This window comes from Chanos chanos, chromosome 8 (genome assembly GCF_902362185.1).
Source record: "Chanos chanos chromosome 8, fChaCha1.1, whole genome shotgun sequence".
NCBI classification, from domain to species: Eukaryota; Metazoa; Chordata; class Actinopteri; order Gonorynchiformes; family Chanidae; genus Chanos; species Chanos chanos.
The window spans coordinates 3,567,501-3,587,500 of record NC_044502.1 but is presented as its reverse complement, the minus strand read 5'-3'; positions in this window follow the sequence as shown (position 1 = coordinate 3,587,500).

Sequence of the window (20,000 nt, the reverse complement as noted above, 5' to 3'; positions counted from 1 at the left end):
GGACCCCAGTGTGCGGTCCCTACGGACACCCCCCCCCCCCCTCTCCAAGCGCTGAGTTCCCGCATTCCTCCAGACACTGATCCTGTTACATCATTAGACATCATCAATTCATCAATTAAGATGTGACAGAAAAGAAGAAAAACAAAAACAAAGCAAAACGAGAGAGGGTGTAGCCTCACCAGCTCAGTATACACAGACAAGACGTGAACTTTGATGGAGATAGCAACACGTGAGTTTCCTGCTCCTCTTTTTAAGCAGTTCTGTATTACAGTCAAACCGCCTCCCGCCTGTGGAGAATTTGTGGATTCGGTTTAGTTTTATCAAGGAGAGGAATGTTCTCTCTTCTAAAGAATGTACAGATTCTTCTGCAGTTGTTGGGGTGTTTTCTCAAAGCTGCATGGATGTACAGACATGGAAATAGAAAAAAAAGAAGAAGAAGAAAAAAAAAAAAGAAAACGTGATTCTGGGATTCTCGAATTTCATGAGACCAGAGAGAGAGAGAGAAAACTCATGCGTGAAATGCGCCATCCATTCGACGTTTAGAGAAAATAGTTCCCATTTGCGTAATATCAATCAACCAAAAACGTCTGGTCCTTCTCTTTTGTCTGTTTGCATCAGTTCATCTACAAATAGTTCTTTTTTTTTTTTTTCCTAAAACACACCATGTCTTTTATCTTAGGTCACACAATTTGTCTGTCAGAAAATGTACGTCAGAGGAGAATAAACAGCAAATATCATCAGGGTTCAATTCAACTCCATTCAATTCAGTTTTATTTGTATATTAACAGACATGGTCACAAAGCACTTTTACAGTGTGCCTGACCTGACACTCGCAGTCTAAATACTACTTTTTCAAAATTTTGGGGCGAAAAAAGAGAATCTTTGAGAGGTGGCAAAATGAAGCACCCCAGACTGGGACAATACTGTATGTTTACACTCTGTAATTTAATTTGACTGCTGAATTTGCCATAGATGCTTACAAAAAACCCAGGGGTATACACACATACAAGTTTGATTGTACACATACTCAAATCATTATAGTCACAGGGGAGGGGGTTGACTCAATGGTTCTAGATCCAAATGTAACCTCCACATGTTCATATCAGGCTTTATGTGTCTGACTGACGTCTGAAACAACGGCTATGATTAGTGGTCACTGTCCTCCGTGGCTGAAAGAGTCCATCAACTCCAGTCCATCATTTTTTCAACCATCTCCAAGGAGACCACCCACTGCGTGTTTTATGTGTATCACAGGTTTGAAGTGACACAAGCCGGGCCGGAGTCTGATGGCCGCAGGAGAGGCTGGAACAGCTCTGGCAGCAGGACAACACGAGGGCGAAATGGGTGAAATGGGTGATGGTTTCTGAGAAAGTATTTGAGAAACCCTGGTGTGAGTGGCACGAGTGGGTTTTTTCTTCTTTTTTTTTTTCTTTCTTTTCTTTCTTTTTGTGTGGGGTGGGGTGGGGGTGGGGTGGGGTCGGGGGTGGGGGGGTAGGTGGGGAACTTAGGCAATGTGAACTTTATTGATGTTTTGCGAGATATCTGAAACATGTGGTCTTCCTGCAGAGTGCTTCAAGCGATAAAAATATTTTCCTGTTTGCAACTGGTTAACACAGACACATGCACCCAAAAAAAACAATAACAACAACAACAACAGCAACAACACACACACACACACACACAAAACAACAGGGTAGCAACATCAAGCATAAGTGTTTTTTTGTTTTTTTAATGTTTTTGTTGGTTCTTCTTCTTTTTTTTTTGTTCTACCAAATCCAGCCATTGCCTGTGTTTTTTCTTCTTTCATCAGCGTGAGTCAGTGCACTCGTCAGAGCGTGAAGAGGCAGATTTTCCGGTAGCGCAAGCCTGAGATGGGCTCCTACGTCTGGGCCGTACCAACCCCATCCCCCCACCCCCCTACCCCCCTACCCCAACACCCCCTGCGGTGGAGCTCCTACAGTCACCGCCACTCAGAGACCAGCTTCTTTTCTGCAGCCCCAGGACACAGAGGAGAGAGAGAGGGGGGGGGGGGGGGGGGGGGTGGAGAGGGAGAGAGAGAGAGAGAGAGAGAGACAGAGAGGGAGAGAGAGAGAGAGAGAGAGGTGAGACAGAATGAGACGGAGAGAGAGATAGGGAGAGAGAGAGAGAGAGAGAGAGAGAGGGGTTTGCTCTCGCGGTTCATTTCTCCACACATAAGCCCATCTGCTTGGCACCCAGGGAGGGAAAACATCAGTGCTCCCTGTTTTCGAAATGACAAAAAAGAGAGAGAGAGAGAGAGAGAGAGACAGAGCGGGAGAGAGAGAAAAAAAGAAACTTCAGACACCACAGGAAACCAAATGCAATCGCATGAATCCTTGGCATGGCCATTATCCCCCCCCCCCCCCCCCCCCCAAAGCTGCTTTTTAAAGCAGCCCCAGCACTGTCACCTCTCTCTCTCTCTCCCTCTCTCTCTCTCTCTCTCTCTCTCCCTCCCTCTCTCTCTCCGTCTCTCTCTCCCTCTCTCTCTCTCTCTCTCCCTCCCTCTCTCTCTCCGTCTCTCTCTCCCTCTCTCTCTCTCTCTCTCTCTCCCTCTCTCTCTCCCTCTCTCTCTCTCTCTCTCTCTCTCCCTCTCTCTCTCTGTCTCTCTCTCTCTCTCTCTCCTTTTGATCGAGGGGCTTGTTGATTTTCGGCGAGTTCCACTGCGGCTTAAGTTGACCGGAATGTGTTACAAAGTAGCAGCCGAAGAGCGCTTGAGCTTTTGAAATATTTGGTCGGCATGACGATTTTTTTTCTCTCTTTCTTTCTTTTCGCCGAAGTTAGCTCCATCAACGTGAAGCACCAGGGGGTGGGGGAAAGAGAGAGAGAAAAAAAAAGGCAAGGGGGGCGGGGGCGGGGGTAGGGTGGGGGGGGTCGTCTTGAAAACGAAAACGATGTTTGCGGGGGTGCGTCGCCGCCGCCGTCATACTGCGATATCGTAATATTTACCGTTGGCCCCTCGGGCAACGTCAGCCGCGGTTCGCTGTCACCCAGCCGACGAACAGCTCTGTGGAGAACCACATCTGTCGTTTTCCATCAGTGCACACCCCCTCCATCTCTCTCTCTCTTTCTCTCTCTCTCTCTCTCTTTCTTTCTCTCTCTTTCTCTCTTTCATGTTTTCTCCAAAGAATATACCCATCCAAAAGTCTGAAACTCTCTCCTTGAAGCTCACCGCCATTTGCCCTTTACCCCTACACCCCACCCACCTCCTCGTTCACCTCCTCGTTCACTGCCGAAGACACGGCCCGCGCAGATTGATCACCGTGGCGACCGGTAATTCATGGCAACAGCATATGCATGTGGGACAAGGGCTGCATCACCCGCATACTAAGCAGGTCGGCCGGCCAATGGCGTCACAGGGACCCGGGGTGGGAGGGGTGGTGTGGGGGTCATGTGACGCATTGTTTATCCTCTGATAAATGACGGGTCAGGCCAGGGTGACACATCTAGCTCCATCCTTCAGAGCAGTGTCACGTCCCCTCGTGCTGTCCGTCAACGAAAAAAAAAAAAAAACTCAAATCCCCCCCCCCCCCCCCCCCCCCCCAGCCCCCACCCTAACCCCACAACCCTCACCTCACCATGTATCCCACTGCTGCCACCAACACCCCCCCACGTACACACCCCACCCCAATTACCAGCCCTGTGCTCTCTGCACTGTCAGCAAGGAGAGGGGATGCTGACTTTTCCCTGCTGCCTCCAACTTTGAACACAATTAACTTGGTAATTGCATTTGTTTTTGGAGGAGTATGGGAGTGATTATCAAAGACTCTTTCCCTTCCAACCCTACGCTCATGTATGCTTTCTGCATCCTGATCACGGCAAATCACACATGACTCTGTGTCTGCATGTGTGTGCGTGTGTGTGTGTGTGTGGAGGTAGCTGACAGGATAGGTCTCTGTGTGTGTGTGTGGGGGGGGGGGTAGCTGAGAAGATAGGCCTCTGTGTGTGTGTGTGTGTGTGTGTGTGTGTGTGTAGCTGAGAGGATACGCCTCTGTGTGTGTGTGTGTGTGTGTGTGTGTGTGTTTGCGTGTGTGTGTGTGTGTGTGTGTGTGTGTTTGTGTGTGCGCACATGTGTAGGTGGGTGCAGTGGAAATGACTGAAGGAGAGAATCTGGTCTGTTTAAAAACGGGATTCTTCTGATCCAGGACTTTTCATCCAGATCTGGTCTGTTCTTCTGATCCAGGACTTTTCATCCAGATCTGGTCTGTTCTTCTGATCTAGGACTTTTCATCCAGATCTGGTTTGCTCTTCTGATCCAGGACTTTTCATCCAGATCTGGTCTGCTCTTCTGATCCAGGACTTTTCATCCAGATCTGGTCTGTGCTGATCCCGGTCCATGACTATTCACTTCACACTATACATAGATTACATCCTTCACTTGACAGGTTTGTAAAACTATGGTATTGAGCTGTTGTGTACAATTTCCTCAGTGTCAGGAAACAGGAGCATCACTGGACAAAGCAAGTCTTTTCTGGTCTAGATTAAAGTCCAGCGCATTCACACTGATGTATTAAAACCTTGGTCTGGTCTAACCTATATAGAAAAGCATATCGTCCTGGTCTGAGGTTTGTTCTGTCAAAAAACCCAATTCTAAGAGTGTGTTCCTGACTCTGTGGCAAACGGACCTGCAGACTGATGGGCCTACTGCGGACCTGAGTCCAGCCCGGCATTATTCTTACTATCAGGAAACTACCGGGGTGTTCGGATGACTCCGTACGAGTAGGCAGACATAAATTGGGTGGAATTTCATTCATTTCAGACAACAGGTAATGGTTACTTCTCTGCACTTCTCATATTTCTCACTGTTAGACTGACGATGCTGAAAAATAATGCGTTGTGTATGTATTTATAGCATTTGAATACTCTTCTTGTCTAATTCACTTCACATTCACAATACACACACCCACACCCACACACACACACACACAAATGACTACTCAACTCACCATAGCATTCTCTCTCTCTCTCTCTCTCTCTCTCTCTCTCTCTCTCTCTCTCGCGTTTGACATTGACTTTGAAAGAAAAGAGCCCAGCTTTTGCCGCCCTGTTTAATTGAAATGCAAACTACATCTGCGGCTTGGACCACAGAATTGGCAATATTCGTTTCGCGGGGACGATAAAGGCTTTTCGCTATTTCTGTGGCTATCGACTTGGTCATGTGTGTAATTGCCTCGTGCCGTCCCGGACCCCTGAAATGCACCAGTGTAAATATGAAAAAACTGTAGCTGTTTAATAAAACGGTGTTCAAACAATACAGAACTGATCTCTCCTTTGCTTGACCAGCTACTCAAGCCTTCTGGGATACAGGGGCAGAGGCCTGGGTCTGGATCAGATAGACAGCAGGCAGGGGAGAGGGAGAGAAGGAGGAAAGAGAAAGATAGGATTGCGAGTGGAGTGAAGTCAGAAAAAGAGAGAGAGATGAGAAAACGATTGCAAATAGAATGTGAGAGAGAGAAAGAGAGAGGGATGGATGGATGGATGGAGAGAGGGCGAAAAGGGGGGAGAGAACGAGGGGAAGGGGGGGAGGGAGGGAGAGAGAGGAAAGGCAAAGCTCGTAGATCAGTCCGACTTTTTAATGGTATCGATTGGCGTCCAAGGCTGGCCTGGAGATGAGGGCGGGCCGTTACCCGTGTCACCTTGACCTTGGTCCGGCTCAACCACCACCCAACCAACCCCCCCACCCACCCTGCACCCTTCCCTTCGCCCGTCAATCCCCTGACCTCACTACCTCAAACGCGCCAGACCTGCTTGATCTTAAATTGAGGACAGTTGGTGTTAGAGGGGACACAAGGGAGAGAGTCTTAGCTTATCTTTCCCTCCCCGTCCTCTAGATGAGAATTGACTAACACCCCCACTTCACCCCCCCCCCCCCCCCCCGAATCCTCATACAACACACCCCTCCCAACACCTGCCACCCCCCCCACCTATAACCCCCACCCGCACCCCTAAATGCTGGAAATGTGGGTTACAGTATGTCAATAATATTTCAGCAGAACAATTTCTCCCAAGAATACTAGTAGAATGTTTTGACATTTACTTGGTAGGGGGAATGTTTGGAGGGGGGGGTGGGGGGGGGCTGATTGTGGTTTCGGGTTGGGGGAGATGTGGGGGGGGGGTGACATGGTTAGCATACTAGCGCTCTCCGAAGAGACACTCGAAGAGATTCGTTGTCGTCTAAGCCACTAACCGCCTGGCCATATTGATCTGCAGAGGGAGGGTTTGAGAGAGGGAGGGGAGGTGCAGTTAAATTGCATGCACACACACACAGACGTGCACACACACACACACACACACGAACGTACACGCGCACACACACTCTCTCTCTTCTTCTTGTTCACACACACACTCCAAAGAGCGTTGAGATTCAAGAAGAGGGGCGTAGGGGAAAAGCGATGACGGACCAGTCCTGCTTTAATGGTAATTGCTTTCGATCCTTGGTGGTCGACAAGCCCTTGATTCAGTGGTCTCCTCCCAAACAAGCCATCGACACAAAATATTTTGGGCTGAGAAAAATTTATCACAATATATGTCTTTTTTTTTTGTTTTAACCTTCCTTTGTCTCTTTCTTTCTTTCTTTCTTTCTTTCTCTGATTGGGGGGCAGCCAGAGTTTTGGGATGGACTCTTTCTAGATGAAGACTTCATTAATATTGTAAAGTAGGAAGATGGGCCGCTTAAGACTCGGCAGTTGATCATTCTGGTGCGACGCGTGGCTTTGTGCCTGAAACGCTTCATCACCGCTAGTTCGCTCTCTCCTCTGTGATGTTCGAAGGGGGGGGTGTTGTGTGAGGGGTGGGGGGGGGCTGTTGGCAGGATGGCTCTTTCAAGGCCTGGGGTGTAATTACTCCAGATGGATTGCAAAAGGGATTACTTGTCCCTCAACAAAACTATCAGGTCTCATCAATTTAAGCCCTCCCCCCCCCCACACTCCCCTGCGCTTCCAACCACCACCACCACTACCACCACCACTAACCCCCCCCCCCCCACACACACACACACACTTTCCCCCAAACACATTATTCAGGGGACGGTACAGGGGAGCTTGGGAACATCGACTAACAGACAATGACAGAGCTGTGTCCTGCGCTAACTCCTCATCGACGCGCTCCGTTTCTGGCTTCGTCTTGAGAATGTGCCGCACACCTAATGACAGATCTCTCTCTTTCTCTCTCTCTCTCTCTCTCCCTCTCTCTCTCTCTTTTTTTTAAATCAGATTGCTAGTTGATTCGATTGTTGGTATTAGGGCTATTTGGCTTTGCTATCCGATACACCAGAGCCGGGCCTAATCGTCCCTTTCTTCATTAGCGCAGACGTTGAAAAAAAGAGCTTGACGCGGAAGATTAGAGCAATCTGGATGGTGAGGCCACCGTTTCAGTGTTACTCCACAGAATCCCTCTCTAAATCAGTGCTGGTTCAATAAATCATGACGGATGAGACACTGTTACCATGTGTAGTTATCAGGGTTCACAGTCAGTTGTGTTTTTAAGCTCTACAGAAACGTTTACCTGACTTTATAGTTATTATTCAGGAAAAAAAAAAAAAGTCTCACACCACTTTGACGACAACATAACCCCAAGCCGAAAGTTGCCACCGAAAAGTAAACCAGACAAGAGTCACCGGTTTAGAGACCAGTATCACCAACATCGGTTACGGTTGTTGTCCTCCTCCTCCATCGCTCCTTCTCCATCGTTTCTTTCTCATTTTCTCTCAGCCCCTCTGGCCTTTCTGGGCCGCGCTCTCTCCGCTATCGAAGTTCGTTCAGGGAGATTTGAATCTGTTGTCTCCTGCCTGCACAGAGGAGAGGCTGTTTGTATCTTCCTGCCAAGCAGTATGCCAATGATAATCATGTTTACAATCCCTGAAAAACAAAAAACCCAAGGTTCATTCATTCCCGACTGCCCGTTGTTCTGTCTATATCTGAACCGCGGGCCTGGGATTTATGCCACAGCGCTCACAGAGGCTTCTGTAGGCTGTTTGTAACGTTTGACACCTCCGATGTCGTCTAAAGACTTTAAACATGTCGCGAGGTGAAAAGAAACATTTTAGTGCAAAGGCGTGGACCAATTTGAATTAGAAACAAGGAACGTTTAAACGATTGGTTCAATGGGTGTCTGTGGACAGTCAACGATTGGCCCAAACAGATTTCCAACTTTCCAAGTGTTGCCCCAACAGCCTGGTGCCGTCGAAAGAGTATCTGACGCGTTGATCAATTTACAATAATACCGTGTAACCTTGAGAAACGTTATTGAGATGATATGTGTGTGGCTGTTCCTTTAAAAGATAACTGATGTTAAAGACGCGAATCGGTTTTTGAGTTGTCTTACTTTTCACATTTCAAACTTATTTTAAATCCCCCTCAATTCAACTCCATCCTTGCTTTTTGTCACTTGTTAATTAATTTACAGGTTCGGTCTTTGTGTGACTATAATCCTTCAAATAATTTTGGCCCGCCGCCAATTTTAATCACTCCCTCAACGCTGAACCTGCATCCCCGTTGCCAGGAGACCCTACACCTTTGCGCTTCCCCTCTTTCGTGTGAGCGTTTGTTTTTCTGAAACCGTGTTGGCGCTGAATTGAAGAACTGGATCTTTTCCAGAACTTTCTCCCTGTTAATGTGATCATCAAAAACACTGAAGAGCAATGATGTGCAGATCACAGCGTACACCTCTCATCTCGACAGAGTGTGTAGCTACTGTTTTTTTAAAAAAAAAGAAAATCATTATGTGTCAAATGGATTACCCATTTTGTTCCAGCAGAAAAAGGTTTCAAGAACTACTTGATCTTCTACGATTGGTCCTTTAGCTATGGCATGGCATCTAATTTGCAATGTTTTTGAATAAACAAACAGTAAATAAATAAATAAATAAATAAATTAGATTTTTGATATTTCTCCAGTGTAATGTCTGGGGTTGTTTGAGTTCATTCTCACATCTGACCTGAGGTTGTGTCAATGTTCACTGGTTCTACTGCCTAACAGCCCAGTTCTCTGTTTTCTGTCAAACTTCTCTGGTTTAAATTTTGGAGGTTTCTTTTTCTTTTTTTTTTGAGTCCTTCACTGTCTGACTTTCAGTAAGGTTAAAGTTAGCTCCATCCACAGATGTAGCCTATACGATATGATGATTATGCTTTCATAATGAAGTCATTTTCTTTTCTTTTCTTTTTTTATTTTTGAACACTTTTGGCCTTTCTCCAGGTACTTTCAGATGCTGGCCAGATGTCTGACTTTACCTCAAAAAAAAAAAAAAAAATCCTTCATTTCCCTCATCACGTGTGTGTTTATGCGTGAGTGTGTGTGTGTGTGTGTGTGTGTGTGCGAGTGCCTGTTTACCTTTAATGGAACAAGTAACTTTTAAGTGTCCTCAAAGTTTAATGACAGTTTTTTAGCGTGAGCAATGCAAGATACTGTTTCATCAGAAAACTATGTAGCCTATCCAATAAAAAAAGGGGAAAAAAATCCATTTGGCGATTGACAAACACACTAAGATGTCTCCTCTGGTTTTGACGCCTCATTATACAACATGGGGAGCGGTTTTAGGTTGTACCTCATTAAGAACAGAGCTATGCTGAATTCAAAAGAATGACAATTTAGTGTCTAGAGTAAGAACAGGAGAGTGAGAGACAAGGAAGGTGGTTCAGATGCAGCAAGTGTATTAGCAAGAGGTCCAGAGAGCAGGAAAGGAGGAGGAAAAGGAGTGAGAGAGAGAGAGAGAGAGAGAGAGAGAGAGAGGGAAGGAATGCTGAAATATTTATAGATGTTTGATTCAGATCCTTCCCTGGAGGGGGGGGGGCATTGAAAACATGCAATCTGTGAATGGCCACAGGCAAACCAGTGAAGAGGTCAGAACAGTGGGTTCTTCTTTACACGGGGAAAAGAAAAAAAAAAAACCCAACTCGTCAGAAGGTGGAGGAGGAGATGGAGGAAAAGAAATGTATTCCACACCTGGGAGCAAGATTTCGGCTTTGGAGACTTATAGATTTCCCCCCTCCCCTTTTTCTATCCCTTCCTTTTCTTTTCTGTCTTTCTTTCTTTTTTTTTTTCTAGACATCCCCTCATTTTCCATGGATCAAAAATCCATTTTGGATCATCCGTTCAATATTAAACGTGGCAGGTAGTTGTATACACAACAAACTCAATTTGCCACTGTAGTTTTGAGGTCTTACACTGTGGAATTGTTGGCCAGCATCAAAGGCACGTTTTTTTGTTTTTTTTTTTTAACACCGGAGAAAAGAGATTTTGAAATCAGCTGATCCACTTCGTCAGTTAATTGCCAGATACTTTTTTTTTTTAATCATTTGACCTGTTTTGATTTTACAAGTTTACATCTTTTTTTATTATCTTTTAAAAAACACTTTAAGTGAAATTTCGGAAGTGCAATTTCGGAAACGACAGAAAAGCAGTTTGTAGGGCGGGGATATAACTTTACGTCTGTGAGAGCTTACGAGAGACATTATTCATTTATTTATTTATGTATTTTTTTTTTAAATTGTCATTTAAAATGAGGCTCTTAATTTGTAACTAAGGAACAGGGTATATAACCAAACTTCCTGCAATTTCAATGTAACTGATTCGCTCAAACTCTGGAGTTCATTGACCCGAGCGCGGCGTTTCCCACGGCAACTCCCGCCAAAACGGAGGGGGGGGGGGGGATCTCTGTCGCTCATTTCCCCTTGGTTACGCGCTCAATGAGCCTCAGAAATGGAGCGTCAGGACGGCGGTCCTCTGAGCCTGGTACCAAACGCTCAGTCTCGCCTGACGTGGTCCTTCAGGGAGAAGCAAAGGGGACATGCCTGATTACTTTCCCCCCTTTCACTGTCACTCCTCTTCACCGTATCTGTAAAAATCAAATCAGATCAAAGCCAATCAAATAAAATCAAACCGGAAATGAAAAAAACAAACGACTGAAGAATTAGTCTAATTGTTTTAACTTTCAGAGGTGGTTTTGACACTGAGCGCATTCTGACAGAGTTATTCCAAACGGAGATGACTGATAAATAACAAATAATTTCTTGAGTTTCACACAAAACACATTAATGGTCTTTTTTCCTTTTTTTTTTCTCTTTTTTTTTTTTTTCACAGAACTAGGAGAATATCTAAAGAGATTGAAGCTCCAACAATTATCCACCCAAACCCAGACATAATCAATAGGCTATCAGACAACAGGTCAAGGGGCAAAGATCGACAGGTCAGAGGGCACTTCTGCTTTCGGATGAAGCCAGGCAAGTGTGTGTATGTTAGCGTATGTGTATCTGTGTGTGTGTGTGTGTGTGTATGTGTGGGTTTGCAGCCATGGATAATAGATTCTTTGGTGGGAGGAAGATGCTAATTTCTTGCAGGAAAAAAAAAAAAACACACAAAACATAAAAAAAAAAAAAAATGTGCATTTGGTACATGGAATATTTTGTGGTATAGCTTTGAATGGATTATTAAGACCTCCTAGGGTTTGGGTGGAAGCATATTGATTGGTTCAGTGCAGCTGGTTTGGCCCCAGGCAAAAGAACCAAGGTGTCATTCTTTTATAATGATAGTTAAATCTTAAGATGTAAACAGTCTTATTATGGTTAATTGGGTGCAATGAGGGCAAGCGATAAAAAGATTTGGTAAATTTAGTCCAGCTATCTTTCATTTCCCTCACGATTTTACCATCAGCCCTGGGGAGAACGCGACACACACCGAGTGTCGTCACATGGCGCAAGTATTAATTGTGATTGCATTCACATTTAAAACGGCATTTTAAATACACGTTCAGGGTACAATAAGCTCCATTGTAATTGCTTGCATGAAAACAGAGTCAAATTACTGATGTAATTCTACGTTGTCAGACCTGGCTTCTTTCAATTACATCTTTCGCTCCTTGAAATGAGCCATAAAGTGGGTGTGGGAAGAGCACTGCTCAAGGTACGTTTGGTAGGAGGTTGTAACAGTGAAGGAATTAATAATTGAAAGACTGTGATAATATTATTAATTGCTACAGCACTGCAATGACTGATGCTGGTCTAGAAGAGAAATTGAATGTTAAATCGTTGTCCTCTGATTGGTTGGAGTCAGTGCCAAAAGAAATGTGAATGAGTTACATGACAGTTAGAAGTGTGTGTGTGTATGTGTGTGTGTGTGTGTGTGGCTGGGAGGAAGGGGGTAACCAAAAAGCAGTCCATCATCAGCTTCATCCTGTGCACCAAGAAAAAAGAAGAAGAAGAAGAAGAAGAAGAGGAAAAAAGAGAAAGCACCATCCTTCCTCTATTCTGAAGTTCTGTGCCCTGCTATATACAACTTTTCCTGTTAAAATGAGCGGTCTCTGAAGCATGAAGAGCACTACAGATAACCAAGTCTTCAACACTAACCAGGTCTTCATCAATACCCAAGTCTTCAACAATAACCAAGTCTTCAGCAATAATTAAGTCTTCAGCAATAACCAAGTCTTCAACAATACCCAAGTCTTCAACAATAACCAAGTCTTCAGCAATAATTAAGTCTTCAAGAATAATCAAGTCCTCAACAGTAACCAAGTCCTCAACAGTAACTAAGTCTTCAACACTAACCAAGTTTTCAACAGTAACCAAGTCTTCAACAATAACCAAGTCTTCAACAGTAACCAAGTCTTCAACAATAACCAAGTCTTCAACACTAAGTCTTCAGCAGTAACCAAGTCTTCAACCATAACATAGTCTTCAGTAGTAACTAAGTCTTCAGCAGTAACCAAGTCTTCAGCAGTAACCAGCAGGACAGGAGAGAGCAGCAGGTTACTGATTCAGCTTGAACCAAGGCCTGTGTTAGAGTCTAACAGTGACATGTATGCCCTCACAGACACATACACATACAAAGACACAAACACAAACTGGCACACACATGAACGCAAACTTTGAACGCAAACTCACTCTCTCTCTCTCTCTCACACACACACACACAGGCAGCGGGTTGTGACATATTAAAAGGCAGAGGGATGAATTGCCTGCCCTCTGATGACTTATGAGTTCTGTCTGTGTGGCTCTGGTGTCACTTGGCCAGAGAAGGGAAAATTTCTCCTCCAGTCCGTTTGGGAAAAAGGGGGCTCGAGTCCGGGTGATCCATTATTTATTTTCGCTCTCTCCGGGAGAACGGCTAATTGCACAGATACTCTTGCTAAGCGGCCTACTGGCCGTGCCAAAGAGGCTCTTTTAAGCGGCACAGCGACAGAGATGAACCCAAACAAACCAAAAAAAAAGGAAACAGTCTTTTTTTCCACAGACGGTCAGAGGTACTGGAAGACAATTAGAGGAAGCTCTCTTACCGAAACCAGCCCCGAAAAATCTGTTAAAACCCCCCCCTTATATCATGCTTTATGCTCAGAATCTGTGCTAAAATGTCTCACAAGCATGGAAATTCTTAGTAAAAAACCTTGTCATTTGGAGAAAGATGATCCTCTGTTTAAATAGTAACTCCAGTGGGACGTCGTAATACATGTGATTATCGCTGTCGTTATTGCGACAACATTGTTTCAGTGAAGGCAACTCCCTGTTTAATAGAGATCTATCCAAAATCAATATGTACCATAAACAATAAACACTCACACAAAAGTAGCAGCTACAACTGCGTTGTATGTAATGATTATAAAAGTACACCCTTTTACAGATCCCTCAGGGATTAGATGGGGCCAATACATTCTAACGATTGACTTTGATTAAACTAAAAGAGTTCGAAAACAATAGCTTACGATAAAGCCAAATATGGTAAAGAGAAAAAACAGGTGTCATACAGGGAGTTACTGTCAGAAAGGGACATGACAAAAGTGATATGACATGACATGAAACCAATCCCATTACACCACATTATGCCATTTGTGTTTGGTGTCAAAATAAAGGAAAAGAGAAGAGAAGAGAAGAGAAGAGAAGAGAAGAGAAGAGAAGAGAAGAGAAGAAAAGAGAACAGAAGAGAAGAGAAGGAAAGAAAGAAAAGAAAATATTGATGACTATAATTGATATTTCATGTGCAGGTCTTGATTTGATGATGGTACGAGTGACGTGTGTTTAAGAATTAAAACACTTGTCTCGGTTGTTTATCTATTTATTTATTTGTTTATTTATTCATTCATTCATTCTTCTTTCTTTCAGTCCAGGCATATGCCAGAGGCTAACACGGAGCCAGAGGGAATTTAAGGAGTGGGATGTTTTGGGAGCAGTATCCGTGTCGGCATGTGCATCGGCGGTTCGGAGCAGATGTCTTGTGACTCAGGATCAGTAAATAAATGGTTAAACTCCGAAACATGGGAATGCACTGTCAGAGAGGAGGGTGGGAATACATTCATTCTGCAGGAGGAGGTGTGTTCCCGGAAAAGAGTTTCAATGAATCTTCAAATCGGCGTCGGTCCTGGGGGGGGCGGGGCCTGACAGAAATAATGAATACGCGATTTGCATATTGTCACCGGTTGCCGTGTTTACCTGGAGATGCTTGTGTAGCAGCCCCCCCCCCCCCCCCCCCCCCCCAGGGGCTAAGTGTTTATCTGTGTAACCCCAGTGCAAACACTTTCATGCTAATGCTTTTCCGAACACAGACTTTTAACAACAACTGCTCCGACTCCAGCTGCCACTTTGGGTTTTTTTTAGTCAATATTGTGACAGATTACAACACGTAATGCTGGAAAACAAGACATAGCTACATTATAAATACTGTATTCAATCAGCTTAACCTTAAATTACTCATTTCTGTCACCTTATGCCACTTTTGTAGTCTAGTTTTAACTGGTAACACCAAATGACAGCTAGCACAGGCAGAATAAACCAAGCGTAGACTTAGTTAATTCAGTTCAATTCCGTTTGATAAAAAATTCAATTCAATTCAATTCAGATCAATGTAGTTCAATTCAATTTTAATCATACAGCACTTTTCACAATAGACTTTGTGGAGCTCTGAAGTATGGGTGTTCTATTGTCTTATACTGACATACAATCAGGAGAGATATGACATCTTTCACTGGACAATGCCTCTCTGCCCTCGCCTCTCATTGGCTGCAGAGCAAGACGAAGATAGCCAATAAGAGTATGTGTGCACTCAAGTGTTTTTTTTTTTCTCCCCAGCTCTCTGACAAGGTGAGGTGATGTGTCCCTGGTGACACTGACAGGTTATTGGGGCCAATCAGATGAAGTTATAGGTTAAATGAGGAGAGCATCTGGTCCTGTCAGCAGGTAATCACGTGTTTGTATGTGTCCCGTGACAATTACAGTCAATGCCTACTCTCTGACTTGAAAGACTGTGAAAATGACAGTAGTTTTGTAAAACGTTGTCACTCAAAAATACATTTAAACGAAAAGGAAGCGAGTTTTGTTTTTCTGTAGACATTTCAAATTGAAAAGTCAGAAATACAGAAAAGAGGTTCACCTCACATTGAAACCCCACTCCCAGCATGGTGAGACCATTTTATTTCTCACACACACACACACACACACACACACACAAATACACACACACAAACACACACAGAGTTCCTTTTTTTCTTCAGTCTCAGTCTGTTTCCCTGGCTGGGCTAAAACATTTAAAGTAATCATCTACATACACTTCTCCCCATATTCTCCTCATAGCGCCCCCCCCCCCCCCCCCCCAACCTCCACCACCATTACTGCACAAGTTTGTCACAGTTAGCATTGCTAGCCTGCTGTGTGACCTTCAGTTGACCTTTCTGCGTCAATCATGTTACCGCAGGCAACGAAGCTATTGGTTACACACACAGAGCAATGGCTGAGGGCTGTGTTGTGACTTTGACTGGTTAAGGATATGGTTTTAAATAATCTGACAAAAAGTCACTTTGATGTATCCTTCTTTTTTTTTTTTCTTTTTGAGCTACTCTTAAGTCTCTCAGGACTTTCTGAAGCCATCAGGGAAAAGTTGGTTTGAACAGAGAATTGACTGTGACTGTAATTCCACTTGGACCTGCAAAAAAATATTTTTCCAGTAGAAAAATTGGAAACCAGCACATACGAGGCACACTATCTGCGTAATCTTAAGTTTTGTCAGCTGGTGTCACCCGTTCAGCGAACAGAATTCAGGGAGTGGAGGAGAAGATTTCCACCTTAGTTGAACATTTTTTTGGATCCCTCTCAGGTGTCAAGGAGAGTGTCATGTCTCCCTGAAGAGCTGGACAGTCTTTCCAATAAAAGCACTAAACAGCGATTCTAAAGCTAAAGTACATTCTGCATGAGGTCAGTTTAAGAAAACACACACACACACACACACACACACAGACCTTTTCTCTTTGGGTACATATTTAATAAAGGAGCAGGGTCCCCAGTAATGTTGATTATATTTGAGAGTGGTGTTATGCCACACGGTTGCCAAAGGACACTCGTACTCCATTGATCCCGCTGAATGACATACAGCAGTGAGATACTTTAAAATTCTGACTGTGTTCTGTGGAGAGACAGAGGAGAAGGAGCAGGAACTGAGGAAATAAGTTCCCAAAACACAGAAGACTTGCCTTTCCCATGTACGGTTTAAGCAGCGGGGGAGTGTCTTACAGGAAGAATGCAAGAGAAGCAAGTTTTTCTTTCTTTCTTTTTTTTTTTTTTTCCTTCTTGTCTTTTCTTTTTCTCCTTCAAGAAGCACTAAGGTGTTCAAAGGGCATAAGAGAAGGGAGGTTGGCTATTCACCAGAATCAAAAAGACTCCCAGCTACTTTGATCAACGACGTTTCATTTAACACACGAAAATAAATAAATCAACAAACAAATAAATAAAACGTACAGCATGGTACAAGAGGCCCTGTGAATTTACAACATGTCAGTGAAACAGATGCACAACATAGTTTACACACACACAAAAAACAAGTACATGCACACACACACACACACACACACACATACATACGCATGCACACATAGACACACACACAGTAGTTGACATAGCTGTTTGATTTCAGAGAGCCTTTATGACTGCTCAGCAGGCTTGTACAACTCTTCCAACCTCACAAGAAAGTGAGTGAGTGTGTGTATGTGTGTGTGTGTGTGTGTGTGTGTGTGTGTGTGTGTGAGAGAGAGAGAGAGAGCGCTGACCTATTGCTGTAACTAAAATCTAGCGGACAATGATGAGGTAAATATGACACTTTTTCAAAACTATAAACACAACATATCGCTTTTCCTTAAAAGCAAGAGAATATCCTCACCTGCTTAACTCTATGGATTCTGAAAATACAGTACACTGTAGTATCCTGTTTGAATATCAGAGTGCAGCATTGTGTGTGTGTGTGTGTGTGTGTCTGTGCATGTGTGTGTATCACACCTCATCAGACTGATGGGAGCTCTAAGCCCAAACAACCCTGAACCATACACAGTGTGTATGTCATGTCCTGGCGCATGGCTCAAATAGAGAGAGAGAGAGAGAGAAAGAGAGAGAGAGAGAGCGAAAGAGTGAGAGAGAGCGAGAGAGAGAGAGAGAGAGAGAGAGAGAGAAAAGCATCTCTGCAAAACAAATGCAAATGAGAGCCCTAGTGCATTGTGGGTAGATTTGTGTAAGCTGCTGCCCTGAAGCTGCTCTGAGGATGGAGAGAGAGAGAGAGAGAGAGAGAGAGAGAATGCACTGGAGCTGTATATGATTATCTAACTGTCACTCATTCATCCATTCATTCATTTATTCATCCATTCACTTACTTGTAGACATACTCATCCTTACACACAGTCAGGGACAATAGATCTAGGAAAATCTGTAAAGACTATCCCTAACAAAACTTAATCACACACACACACACACACACACACACATATCTGCTGTTACTCACAGTACATGCAGTAATAACCTGGTAACTACACATACATGAACATCAGTGTGAAATAACATATTACTCCGTAAATGTAATTATGTGTAACTGTGGTTCATTCGTGAGCACATAGTAATCAGGAACATGTCATATACAGCAGGTGTGTGAAGTAGGCTTCTGTCTGGTCTGTGTGTGTGTGTGTGTTTTCTTAAATTGACCTCATGCAGAATGTACTTTAGCTTTAGAATCAAACGAATCCTGCAATTTAGCATCTTCTCCTCGACACCTGAGAGGGATCCAAAAAAATGTTCAACTAAGGTGGAAATCTTCTCCTCCACTCCCTGAATTCTGTTCGCCAAAGAGAAGTGTGTGTGTGTGTGTAAATGAAAGAAACTGAATAGGTCTGGCTGAGTGTGTGTCGGCTGTGAAGTGGATATAACACCAGTCACCAGTTCTGACTGGTCTTCATCTTTATTCTGGGCTGCCCTGTGAAACACTCTCTTCATATTCTGAAGGATCAACCCTGAGACATGACCATGGATGTTTTGATTATTGTTAGGATCTGGACTAGGTGTACCTGTATCGCCATTGTTAGATGTTGAATCATCGTTGAATTAATGAATTTAAATGTTTACGTCTGGAGCGAAAACCCTCACATACTCACTAGATCTTCATGAAAGGAGTTGGTTCCTCTCGTACTCTGCTGATAAAACCGTTTTACAGCACCTGGTCTGTGGTTACTTTGTTTCTTCTCTGGATGACTGGGTTTTCGATGCATTTACTCAACACCGCTCTGCTGCTAGGGGATTAGTGTCCATGTCTTTTCTCTGTCTGTGAATGTAGAGCTGACTTTAGACACACTCAGAAAGATTTATCTCAGAGTAAAAGAAAGAAGCGGTCAAAGTCGTTACGGTGAAACTACGTTCGTGTTGACCTAAGTGTTCGGTTCAAAACTGACCAAATGGAAATGCTCCTTCTGAATATCAAAATGAAAAGAAAAGGCCGACTGTCTTAACCGATGATAACCAGGTAAACTTCGCTTGCCTGAGTGAGCTCGAGAAAGGAGAGATGGAGGAGAGGTGTGAGTGTGTGTGTGTGTGAGTGTGTGTATGTGAGTGTGTGTGTGAGTGTGTGTATGTGAATGTGTGTGTGTGTGTGTGTGTGTGTGTGTGTGAGTGTGTGTATGTGTATGTGTGAGTGAGTGTGTGTGTGTGTGTGCGTGTGTGTGTGAGAGTGTGTGTGTGTGTGTGGTGGGAGGAGGGGGGTTTGTTCATCATAATGGCTGAAAGCAAGATCCATGGAATTACCTGCGAGGTGTGTCTTCCTCAATCTCAGATTTATTAAAAGGAATCCCCTCCCACCCAGCAAGAGATCTGAGGAGGCTGTGGGGGGGGGGGGGGGGGGGGGGGGGGGTCGCCACTCGACGATCCGTCCAACTGTCCGTTCCAAACAGTTGGGACTACGTCCATCTTTTCGTATACCCTCCATGGGAATCCATCGTCGGAACGGTGGCGGAATCTTGGGGGGGGGGGGGGGGGGGGGGGGGGGGGGTCGTTCAATAATTCAGATTAGCCTTCATGTTTATTAATGCGCAACATCTGTGCAAACATCATGTCAAGCCGGGAGTTTATTGTAATTGCCTGTGCAAACAAAAAACCCGAAAGAACCAATTTCCAGTTACAATGTGCAACGACAAGTAATGAGGCCATTGGCATTCTCTGCCAATCGTCCTCTGTGCCTCTCTTTTCATCATTCTCACATTGTGTGTCGAGAAAGAAAAAAAAAAAGAAAAGAAAAGAAAAGAACAGAGAAAAAAAAACTTTCTTCTGGCATGGTTGTGGTGCAGGACGGGTAATACGAGTTGACCCACTAGAGGAACATCAGTGATTAAAGATAATCATCTTTTTTCTCTCTCTCTCTGTCTCTGTCTCTCTCTCTTTCCTCTCTGTGTTTCTCTCTTCTTCTTCCCTCCATTTCTCTCTCTCTCGTGTAAGATCTTATTAGTATTCCTTCAGCGGTATGCTTTTTTTTCCGTAGGAGTGTGTATATGTTTGTGTGTGTGTGTGTGTGTGTGTGTGGAGGATGGGACACACACTTCTCAGCAAGATGTTCCATACAAACAGGAGAGGAGGATACGTCCATCAACATGACACACCGTTCAATTTCTCTCTCTCTCTCTCTGTCTCTCTCTTTCATAACTGTATAACACAACTGGAAAACAACTGAAACACAAATAATCCCCCAAAAATCAAGCTCTATTGACTGAAAAAT